Source organism: Leiobunum rupestre, chromosome 6 (genome assembly GCF_980474605.1).
Source record: "Leiobunum rupestre chromosome 6, qqLeiRupe1.1.hap1, whole genome shotgun sequence".
Classification (NCBI taxonomy): domain Eukaryota; kingdom Metazoa; phylum Arthropoda; class Arachnida; order Opiliones; family Sclerosomatidae; genus Leiobunum; species Leiobunum rupestre.
The window spans coordinates 42,219,312-42,232,221 of NC_143389.1; the positions used below are offsets into that span (position 1 = coordinate 42,219,312).

Here is a 12,910-nt window from a genome sequence, read left to right on the forward strand (position 1 = left end):
TGTACACTGCTTTCTTGCATTATTGGATCACTTAGCGGATTTACAAAGCTCGTACATTTCAAGATTTTGTTCGAAAATGGCAGAATTTACACTAGTTGATGACACGTACAAAAACGTTCTTTCATTTTCAAAAGACCGTTAAATTATAGGAAAATAGGTAAGAATAAAGGAAATTATAGAAAGGCATTAAAAATATAGGGAAATATAGGAAGTCTGGTCACCCTGGAGGTTGCCACTGTTTTATCAGATTCCCTGACCAGTTGACGTAATAATTATTTGATTAAATACAATATTATTAAAATGACTAAACCAGGTTGCCACTGTTTTATCAGATTCCCTGACCAGTTGACGTAATAATTATTTGATTACATACAATATTATTAAAATGATTTATCGATGATGCTACAGTTTTATCAGATTTTTAATTCCCTGACTTTTTCATGTTTTCCCTGATAATATCTAGAGATTTTCAGTTGAAAATTTTAACACTTCTCAAATTAAATTCCTTGACTTTCGGAACATTTTCAAATTCCACGACTTCTCCAGGTTTCCCAGGTACCTTATAAATCGAAAATCGAAAAATAATAAGGGAAATTTAAAGTTAATTGTCTTCATGAATTGAATATAAAAAAGGTAGCATAAAATAACCCTTTTTAGAGAAATTTAAGGTCGTTAATTATCTTATAATTTTAAACACGGCGCAATTTTCCTTAACCGGCAGGTTTTTTTTTGAAAATTCTACCGCTAATTGGGGTACTTACAAGTACGTCTTGTTAAGCACGTTCCATTAACAAAGTACAGGGACAATTTGAATGTTTTATCTCGCTAAGCGTAAGGGGAAATTTAAATTCCGTATACTATGTTTAACCATTAACGTAAACTAAAATGGTTAAGAGTGATGTTCCTCAACACGATTTCGACAAAATTTGTAGTTTTTCATTAAGGAAGATAAACTCAATATTTCCACATTTTGCATATTGAAATGAGAAGTAAGTTTTCCGTTTAAACAAACGAATTAAATTGGGTAAAAAATAATTTTATCGATAAAAAAATTGGATAACAAAGGAAATAGTTTCTGAAAAGAGTAACCAAATAGGGACCAATGTAAAACAAAATTATATTTTATTTCAACTGAATTGGCCTTAAAACGATTCAGTTTTTAATTTTCGAGTCCCCAAATTGGTCTTGGATTTAAAAAAGAACGTTATCGTGCATTAGTTTCGATAAGTCTCAGCTTAGACCATTTCGTAAAGTGTTAATGAAAAACTTTTCCACGGAGTAATTGAAAATATGGTAATGTCAATTTTAGGGTAATTTTTTAATCTTTATTTCCGGTTCCTTAAAGGGCCACACCGACGTTTGAATTTGACCTGTTTCACGCGCTAGTTTCTACAATAGGATTGGTCGTATCTGCTACAACGTGCTAAATTCGGGACAATTTTTTCAAACGCAGGTATGGGTCTGTACAGTTCGTCATTTTAATTAGAAATAGCGATTGGTTTTTCTTTAACTTGGTGAAATTTTTAAATTAATAAACCAATTATAATGTTTGAGAACGCTACTCACAGGGTTCGTACAAAATTTTTTGAATGAAATTCCCGGACATTTCCAGGTTTTCCCTGACCAAATTGCCAAATTTTCCCTGACCATTTTTGTAGAATAAATGAATGGATTAAGGTAAAATTTTGAAAAATATTTATTACGTATTTCTAATACATCTTTCAAAAATTTATACGACTTATTTTTTGGGGGTTATTTTAAAATTCCTTTACTTTTTGGGACCATTTTAAAATTCCTTGACTTTTCCCTGACCTTAATTTTGGAATCATTTTCAAATTCTGATTTTCCCCTGACCTTTTGGAAACATTTTCAAATTCCCTGACTTTTCCACGTCGTGTACGAACCCTGTGTAACTCAGCTCGAGTTGAAGGGGTGGTTCACTTCCCGTAATCGGGGTACAAACAAGCCTGTAGCTTTGCCTGTACTAAGGTGAGTACGTAACTGATTACAAATTTAGCATAAGCAAAGGCTGTACTTAGTTCCTTACGCCTGTAATCTGCAGGGTTGGATAATTTAAATCAACTTGATTTTAATCACGATTTAAATCAATTTTTATATAGTATTTTTGAAAAATAAAAACCTCGCCAATTGCTATAATTTAGTTTTAAATATAATCTTTCTTGTACTTCCCCCTAATGTTGCATTGGATTGTACCTGTGGGTGGATATTCCGCCGAATTTGTTTTGTAAAAGTACCAAAATAGGTTTTAAAAAATAAAAACTTCTATATGATTATTAGCTTAAATTTAATAAATTCATTATACATATTAGTCTTTAAAAATTAAAACATATTTGTTTTAGGTAAAATTATTATACTAAATTATATAAAACTTTGAAATTTTAATTAAAATCATGATACTAAATTATATAAAACTTTGAAATTTTAATTAAAATCATGATACTAAATTATATAAACTTTGAAATTTTAATTAAAATCATATAAATCCAAAAAATCAATAAAAATCCGTTTAAAAAAAATCGATTTATTTGATTTTTTTTTTAAATAAAAAAATTGCCGACCTTGGTAATCGGTATACAGAAGTTATTCGCCCCTCGAATCGAGCACATTGGGACACCCTGTACATTAGCAATATTTATAAAAACTATTCGTATTTGTCGTAAAACATACAATACCAGAAATCCCCTTTTGTTTAACCAGCAGCCAACTAGTAACGTTAACCCATATATAAAGGTCCACAGAAAAAAGAAACCCAATTGTAAGGAGGGGTACGATAAACAATATTCTAAAAATAATCAGCCCCCCCCCCTCGCATAATGGCGTTGCGATCCATAGACGCGATTTATTAGGCGTAAAACGAAACCTCTGACGTCAGCATTAAAATATCCAACCATCTGAAACTTTATACATCTAAGCAAAAAAACTTAATCGCCGTGATCCAACCACTATATATATATATATATATATATGTATCGATACACGTGATAAATCTATGGTGACTCGTGTACAACGCAGACTTTACTTCTACTCTTACGCTTATATCCGAAGCGTCAACTAACGATTGTCCGCTAATATAAGACCCCTACAAAAAAAAAGAGCACGTGTAATCTAAATGTAAAAGTCATCCAAAAGGGTGGAGGGGAACCGGAGTATACCTCACGCGGGATCATCAGACGTCACGTGAATTTAATGGACGCCGTATTATCCAGGGCCGATTATTATCGCGAAGAGACGGGAACCCCCCCCCCCCCCTCCAGTAGAGGGCTATCTCTCTATAAAGGCGTACAAGACCCGAATTATGCCTTTTTTATTATTCCGACTTTATCAGGCCTTACGCAAAAACTCTTGGCGATAAAAATATCGCCGCTTGTAATCTCGTTGCTCGTTTCACTCTGATTAAGAGGTCAGCGTGCCAACAGAAACAAGGGAAAGTTGAAATTTCACAGATAGGAAGTCATTAACGTATTTCGAGATAAAAATTTGTCAATTTTAGAGGGTAGCTGTATTTAGTCTTGCGAAAAACTATTACTGTAGCTTTCCTCGAGAGACACCGGAATTATTATGTTTAGATAAATAAAATGAACTAGTGTTGTTAGTCGGAAAATGATGACCGAGGCCTTTTTTCCGGAAATTTTTCGTTATTTCCCGAAAAAAAAAAACATGATTAGTCTAAAATTGTTTGCAAATTTAAATAAAGCGGCATTTTCGACACATTTTTCCGAATCTAAAAGTAAAACTAAAACTCTAGTCTAGCTTTAAACTAATTAAGAATGTAACAAGTAATTTTTTGTAGTATGTTTACTGTTATTTTACATTTTATATCGATAAAAAGTTAAAAACATTAAAAAACCCGTAAAAAGTCATTTATGTTTCAATTTTTTATTTTTCCGATTCCGGATAATTTTCTGGAAATTTTTTCCCCATTTTATTTTTCCGGAATATTAACAACACTATAATGAACTAACGGGAAACAATCGTGGTTTCTTTTCAATAGGTGTTTTTTATAAATGAATGTGGCCATCTTGTTTGAATGTAGCTACTACGTCACAACTTTCACTTTGGTAATATTACGAGCGCGAGAAACTAGAATTTTCACGTGCGCGTGCAAACCGCGCGAGTCAAAACTATTCTAATAACGCTATGACATCGTGACGTAAAGCCACATAAAAACAAGTTCGGCAAGCGTAATTGAATTTATAATAAGAACTATTAAATGGATGCTTCACGTTGGCTGCGTTCAGTAACTCTCAACGAAGTACCCGAAAAATTATTTTCGTTGAGACCGTTGCTAACGTAACGTTAGCAACGTCTGTTGTGGCGTCTGCAGCTAGCCTTATTCAGTGCTGCAACGTCACGTGACCGTTGAGCAACGAAAAAACCTGCTCTTACAGCCGATGACTGTTGCAAAACGAACGGGCAACGTGACGTCAAAACCGGAAGTCAAAAATCCGATCAGTAAAAAACCACTGACCGTTGAGCTCTGTGCTGAGCTTTTTTAAGAGTTACTGAACGCAGCCTTTATAACTAAAGTTTTGGCACGCGCCAATAGTTGATTTTATAAAATGTCTTTACGCTTGCCCGACTTGTTGAAATGTTGCCCTGGAATAGTCCAGCCAATGCCTAAGAATGAGTTCATAAACTCTTTAGTGGGAGAGAAAACGGATCCACAGCTGAAGCGGGGTGACAAAATTTCAACAAGATGGCCAAGGTTATTTTACAAAAAGAACTATTCCTCGTGACTCGAGCACGCGCTTCTTGACTAAAGTAAAAGACAGTTATCTATGTAAGAGCTACAAGACCATGTTACTTTACTTTATGGAAAGGCATATTTAACGTAAAATTAAAATAATATTTCGTGTAAATGTATTATTTTCTACATTCGGTCTCTTTAATAGAAAGGTTCGATTAGCGTAATATTAAAATAAGCGCATTACGTATGAATTAGAGGTCGGTAACGGTTAATCATTATCCATGATTAAATTGATTTTTTGGGAAAAAAATGTAAACAAAGAAATTTACCGGTTAATATTCCGGGAAATTATTAAAAAATATGTATTATTCGTAAAATTTGAGCTTTATATCGAAAAAAAAACGTCGTTTTTCCGATTAATTTTACAAATTTATCAAAAAATTAATCGGATAATACAGAAATATAAATTTCTTGATCAAAACGTTTTACGAATAATTTTTTGAGAGCTTTATCTATTGAATAAAAGTTAACCATCCCCGACCTCTCGTATGAATTTATCTTTCACATATTTGGTCAATTTTTGACCTATTTCCGCCTGTAGAAGTGTTCCACACGCGGCACTCCGGAAAACGGCACGCTAGATAACTTCCAGGGGCAACGTTCTTATCCTTTCTCGAGGTACCGGTATCGCGATGGTTTGTTTATCCTATCCTGGGAAATAAAGTAATATATAACCTTAAAAGCCAAAGTTCGAGCGTTTTGTACTCTACGGCGTGTTTCTTTTTGCAAACAAACGGCGTTACGCTTCGGGAATTCGTAATATATAAAGCTATTCTCATTAGAAGGAGCGAAAAAGCTATTTTCATTTTCTTCTTACGACGAGACTGGCCACTTTAACGTTTCATATTGAAGCCGCCCATATAACGGTAGAAATAAACGACCCGCTAAGCCTAGACCTATGTTACAAACGTGGTGGCCATTCTTCGTCTACGTACACGTACCGGAGTAGACGTATATACCCGCCAATAGCAAATAAAATATCGGCACCTTATCTTCACGTTTCCGCCAAGTTTCAGAAATGGGCATTTCTGTCGATATATTCCGAGAAAAGGTAACCTTCGCTCTGATTTTTTTAAAAACACAATTTTATACTTCGCTATATTCTCTTTCGTAGCTTTATTCCCCCCTTTGCTCGAAAAAATACGACCAAAGAAAGTTTCCCCTCGAGAGTTTATCCGTTATCTTCTTCACCAGAATTTTTAGGTTCAAAGAAATACTTTTTTTTATATACGATTAAAATTGTTATCTATCAGAAAGTGATAAAAAATAATAAAATCAATCTTAACTATTTAACAATAGCGCCAAATAGAATTATGTAATAAAATTTATGGACGTGTGGCGTTGAAATAATTTATTAAAATTCATCGAAGTAGGCTTACTGATACCTTAGACCAAGAAACACAGGGACGTCGCACGGTAGATATTTCACACCCGAAGCTTCGTTGCGGCTGCCTTTTTCCTATTTATCTCGCGCTGTTTCGCTAGTAACGAAGGCGAGTCGATTTTTATTTACTATTTGAGTCACGTGCACAGCCCTACAATCTGTCAGCACGTGGCCTGCAACAGCGTGGCTCCAAAAAACGAAATTTCTTGTATGTTTTTGAATATTTGTGTCCCTAAAATATTATAAAAATATAAAATAATTTAAAAATATGTAACTCTTAGCTGATGTTTTTTTTCTTCAAGTTCTTTAAAAAACGTTATTTTTATCTCTCATGGATGGCGCCTATTGACTATCTGTATCACCTAACCCCCCTCTCCCTACCGCAGCCGCAACAAAGCCCCGCCGAAAAATAAAGCGTTGGGTATGCTATGAGCGAGACGTCCCTGTGTTTCTGGGTCTAAGCTGATACGTTATGTACATTAAAATCAAGGTAATAAATGATTCGTAATAATTTATGCAAATTTATATGATAATTACCCTACAAACCTTGAGAGGAAAAAGTAACTTATTTAACAAAAGATTTTAAAACGCGACGATGAATTTAAATCACGCTACTATGGATATGAAAACTAAAATAAAATTAATTTACATTTTTTCCTATTTTATGAACTCTCGCTTAATGTATGCGTAATCCGTTAGCGAGGCGAGCTTTATACCAAGTCACGAAGTATACCGCGGTGATACAGCTAAAAATCTGTCAACAAAACCTGTTTAGTAGTCGATTGATTAACCTAAAGCCCATGCTACGACTAAGCTATAAACGCTGAAGAAATCAGTTAGCGTTACAAGACATTATCTGTAGTATCATTCTTTATAAACGCTAACAATTAGGGTACGGTAATTATTAAACCAAATACAACGCGCTATTTTTAAAATACGCAATACCATATTTGTTCAAACGTAAAATCTATAATTTAATTAGTACATTTCTTAATCCTAACGAGAAAGAACTACTTTTCGTTAGTCCTAAAAAAGTACTGTTTTAAGGTAATATTGTACACGTTTTTCTCCACGTTTTACGGCCAAATTAGTCGGATTTTTGTCTGTCGTACCTTAGTCATATTAAAACTTGAATCGATTCAAACCGTTTCGAAGGAGTTGTGTTAACTGACAGGGAAAATGAAATCAAAGATTGGGATATTGGATGAAATAGATACAGGGCCAATAACTCAAAATTTGTTTTAGCTGGGAATTTGAAATTAATTTTCAGGACACATAGAACGTGAAGAGGGTCACTTGAAAACTGATATTTCCATGACCTTGAACCATGTCTTCAAGGAAACTTTCAATCGTCTTCTACAGGAATTTTATTGAAAACGAATTTTTCGAGTTACCTGGTTTTGGAAACAAGGTAGCGAAACGCGAACACGTTAATTTTAATTTTTAGACAAACCGAATTTTTCGAGTTACCTGGTTTTGGAAATGAGGTAGCGAAACGCGAACGAGTTGGATCAATTGGCACGCAATTCAGATATGACAATAGTGCGTACGCCGGTTGTGGGGTCTTGCAAATTGGCCAGACATCGCACTTAAAATTAAAAATTCTGAATGCAACATAGTTCAGAAATGATCAGTACTAATTAAAAATATAATTTTCAACTAAGTCGGTCTTAATTTAACAAAATTATGTACATTTAAAGTCGAAAATCGCCAAAACCACTAAAATGGGCAAATTTCCAACTTGTGTGGGCCTCCGATCTCCAAAATTCATAACGGACTACCGAGGGCATGATGTTTATGATTATGTGGAATACGGCAACGGCGGCATCGGCTACACTGTACGTAGAGGTTCAGTACACACAACTCTCGGAGATTGTGTGTAAAAACGTTACGTAACAAAAAACCATAAAAATATCCCATGTGATTCGCAGTGTTTTGGTCAGAATAAGGTAATCATAATTTATTAACAATGGAAATATATACGTCCCTTTTACAGTTTTATGCATTATTAAGTAAAAACGGTTGACCAACAACAGGAATCCATACTTCTACTTGGAATGCTTAACGTGGCAGATTTTCGTCTCGATGTGACTGACGTTTTTTTTGACGTCAGTATGTTAACTTAACAAACAACAACGTGAGAGGGGAGCGCGCGCAAAGGGGATTTTTTATCTCGTAGGCGGGGCCAAAGCCGTCAGAGTGATCTTACCATACGCGATACGGCAGGATAAGCATTCCAAGTAGAGGTATGGATTCCTGACAACAACCAAAACGAAAATGTATATCTCGAAATTGCACCGAATCGATCGGACATTTACGCAAATTAAAACGACAACACGAAGAAAAGATTCGCAACCTTTACAATTTTAGCTTCTAGGAAAAAGAGAGGCGAATGGGGGTAAAGTCTCCGGGGTAAAGTCTCCGAAACTAAACTCGAATAAAGAAAACGCGAGTGGCAAAGCCCTTGAGTCAGAGGCGATCACGCGACCAGGCAGAGACATAACTACGACCAAACTCGCTTATCGATTCAGGCTAAATAGAACTTAATAAAAGGGCCGAAATCTCTAGTACGTTTTCTTAATTTCGAGAGCCTCGTTACGAGGCGTAAATGCGAACTTACACGCGGACTGACGACGAGGCCGAGTTCATTAGCCTCCGTCTTCGATCCCAAGGTTCACGGGGGAGTGGTCGCTGAACGAGTAAACAACGCAAACATTGGATACGTCGCGTTGTTTTGCGTTTCTACTTCATTCGATGTTACGACTCTTACGTATAGAAGCTGTTCGTCGTTGAAAGACCCAATATCAAAAATGTATTTATTTGTTGAGACGATGTTTAGCGTCGTTCCGAAAAACCTCTAACAGTAAGCGCCTTTACCCCCCCCCCAAATCAAATCATACCGGAAATTCATTGGTTCCCTAAAACTTACGTCATCAGACGCGAATGAAGCGCACACTGGTGACGTTTTACCTCCCCCCCTCTCGTGCCGGTAGAAAATCCCACCATAATGCCTCCTTAAAGGAGAACTGTCACCAAAACCAAAATTTACGAGGTTTGTTTGCAGAAAATATATTAATAATTATGTCCCTGAAATTTTATAGTTATTGGAAAATTATTTAAAAAGTTACGCTACTTCTTCCGCAACCTACATCAAACGGCTTCAAAAATTTCAGAAATCGCGGTTGAACCTACGTGCAGCGCGAAAAGAATGAAGCGGCAAAAATTTGAGAAAGGGCGCCGTGTAAGTCGTATGAAAAACATGACTAACTACAATCTACCAATATAACTAGGTTAAAAAGCCAAGCAGAATGTCGTAGCAGACGGCAGTTCCGACCGAAAAACGATAAAACCGGGAATATTTCGTTCACGAGATGGCGCGGCAGGTAGGTTCAACCAAGCGGTTCTGAGATTCTCGAGTCGGGGGGGGATAAAACACGAAATTTGGTTGCTTATAATAAATCAAATACTGGAAATATTAACATGAAATTGTTGTATAACCATTTTCGGACGTCCTTTATCCATTTAAATAGTTTTTAACGAATTTTAGGGTGGTGACAGTTCTCCTTTAAGTATTTATAAATTCTTGGTAATATTATTAATTTTACTTTTACGAGTTTTCTTACTTCCAATATATAGATAATATTAAAAATATTAATTTTTGTATCTCGTTTCGGGGAATCATTACAGAGTACAATTTATTACGATTCATAACACAAAAGTCCTTCATTAAAAGGCAAACTAATAGCTTCAAAAATAAATTTTTAAATCGGATTATCTCACATGAATTGTTAATTTTTTAATTTATTAAAATGTTTATAATTTTTTTTTAAATATAAAATAAAAAAAATATAAAATCTGGGCGTGAGTTGTTCGCTTTCTCATCCACACCGAAAATATCCAACAATATAGGAAAAATAGGGAATTTGTAGGATTATAAAATCTTATAAAGTAAAATATAGAATAATTTCTGATGAAATTACGGTTTCAAATACTTGATTTTTAAATTTAATTTTGTTTAATAATGAATCTAAAAAAGCGACTTTAATTAATTGGAAAGCATTTTGTGAATGATTTCTAACGTTTTAGTTTTTGATTTCCGGCTATATCAACACAATTGCAACGGGTTGAAAACCCCGACACAATTTGGCAAGAATTCACTAACTAGCGCCAGAAATATCTAAAGCCTCAGAATGGATCGGTCAATATTTGGAATGTTCTATTTCCTTTAAGTACGAAAAATTCATGAAAAATAGCAAAATAAGTAATTATAGGAAAACTTTGCTAATATAGAAAAAAATTATAAAATTTAGGGAGGTGTCCTTCTAAAATATGCGTCCAAAACCTGGCTTTTTCAAATTTGAAAAGCCTTTGAAAACCCAGGCATATAATAAAGCCATAATTAACCCGCGTATTGGACACATACAGGAATATCAATAAGGTTTAAATTGTACAAATATTTGCGGAACAAAATTACCCCCAGAATACTAACTACATATTATATTATAAGGCCGCGAAAGGTCGATGCCGGGAAACCCGCAATATATCGGTGCAATGCGGGGTTGTGTATCGGCAAGGGGCCGACTATTATAAAGAGCGCGTTGCGGGTAATCTCCTACATATATTATACTTAAAAATTTAACATTGCATGACGAGTAAGGAGGGATAAATCGATGCATTGTTAAAGCGATAATTACTAATCAGTAAAAGCATACTACTACCACGCGCAAATTCAGCCAATATTTATCTACTATAAAACCAGAGCCGCTTCGATAGCGTTATCTTTAAGAGCTTACAATAGTTTGCGCATTGGCTCACTTAGTAGCTGAAAAAAAGTTGAAATTTCCATTTGCACAGACGGGAAACGCGTCAGTCGGTGCCAATTCGCCCCCCCCCCTCCGTCATTTCCACTTTGAATACATATTACAACTTGACCTAGTAACAACGTTACTATGGAGATTAGTCGTCCCCCCCCTTCTTAATCGAAATCCATATAAATCTCCTTGTTTCAGGCAATAGGTATTTTGAGACTCCCTTTACTATTAAATGTTAAAAAATTAAGCGACCAAACGCTGCCTGATTTACTTCATTTCGCAAACATTAAAAATTAATTCAATTTTTAAATCTTAAAAAATACGTTAAAATTAATAAATAGTACAAATACGTTTAATAAATAGTAAAAATACGTTTAATAAATAGTAAAAATAAGTTTAATAAATAGTAAAAAATACGTTAAAATTAATAAATAGTACAAATACGTTTAATAAATAGTAAAAATACGTTTAATAAATAGTAAAAATAAGTTTAATAAATAGTAAAAAATACGTTTAATAGTAAAAAATACGTTTAATGAATAGTAAAAAATACGTTTAATAAATAGTAAAAAAAACGTTTAATAAATAGTAAAAAAAACGTTTAATAAATAAAAAAATACGTTTAATAAATAAAAAAATACGTCTAATAAATAATAAAAAATACGTTAAAATTAATAAATAATAAAAAATACGTTAAAATTAATAAATAATAAAAAATACGTTAAAATTAATAAATAATAAAAATTAATCTTAGAAAATTAAAATAAAAATTAATCTTAGAAAATTAAAATAAAAATTAATCTTAGAAAATTAAAATAAAAATTAATCTTAGAAAATTAAAATAAAAATTAATCTTAGAAAATTAAATAATCAAAAATAATCTCAGAAAATTAAATAATTAAAAATAATCTTAGAAAATTAAAAATCAAAGATTATTATCATAAAATAATTATGAATCAATAGGTATTTTTAGAAATCGGGCTAATCTTTGGTAATCACTAAAAATCCAAAATAAATTTGAATATCTTTAATCTGAAAAATACAACATTTTAGAAATAATAACCTTGTATAATATCTTAAGAAATCAGTAAAAAATTAAGAAAATCATGGTTTTGACAAAAACAAATCGATAAATCTTTAAAATCTTAAAAATCCAAATTTATTTTTGATATCATGGAATTACTGGGAATTCCAATGAACTCTTTAGAGATCGAAGGACATCAGAAATCTGGTGCCCTCAAATTTTCCTTTATATTTTTAAATTTAAAAAGTGGTACTCTCGTAAACAGGGTTGCCACAGTTTTTTCACCATCAAATTCCCTGACTTTTCCAGGTTTTCCCTGACTTATTTTGTATTTTTTAACCAATATTTTAGTAAAAGTTTCCTATTTGCCACCGAAATTAAATACCCTGACATTTCCCTGATTTATAGACTAATTTTTAAAATTCCCTGACTTTTCCAGGAATTCCAGGTTTTCCAGATACCGTGGCAACCCTGAAACAGTCCCTACGACCGCTATTACGAAATCGTACGAGTATAGTACGATGTTAACTCTGTGACCTATTTTAAGAATTAGGGATGAAACTAAAACTCGAATTACGCAATTTTGGATAATTTTCTCATAATTATAAAAATGAAAATAGACACTAGAGGCGGTTCAATGACATACCACGTAAAGTCGTGTAAGTAACCAATGATCGTTGACCCCGTTAATGTCAGTCAGCGCAGACGTTACCTCCTCGCTCTGCTATTAACTGAACTTCCAACTTAGTCGGAAATTAAAAGGCGCGTCACAAAACAAAAGACATCCCACTTATAGTTACCCCCCCCCCCCCAAAGGCCTAAATTCAAGTGAACCCACCCGCCCTTCCGCCTAAATTATAACTTTTTATTTTGAAAGGGTTTCGCTATATGGGAAATGAACGAAATTTTTTCATATTTGGGTT

The 12,910-nt window shown here is 33.7% G+C and overlaps 1 pseudogene across 1 annotated transcript in view; it reads right to left on the reverse strand.

Moving 5' to 3' along the window:
- The window catches only part of LOC149941017 (serine palmitoyltransferase 2 pseudogene), a 33,982-nt pseudogene that overhangs the window by 13,132 nt on the left and 7,940 nt on the right, over nucleotides 1–12,910 (reverse strand). The gene's annotated exons all lie outside the window — the stretch shown is intronic.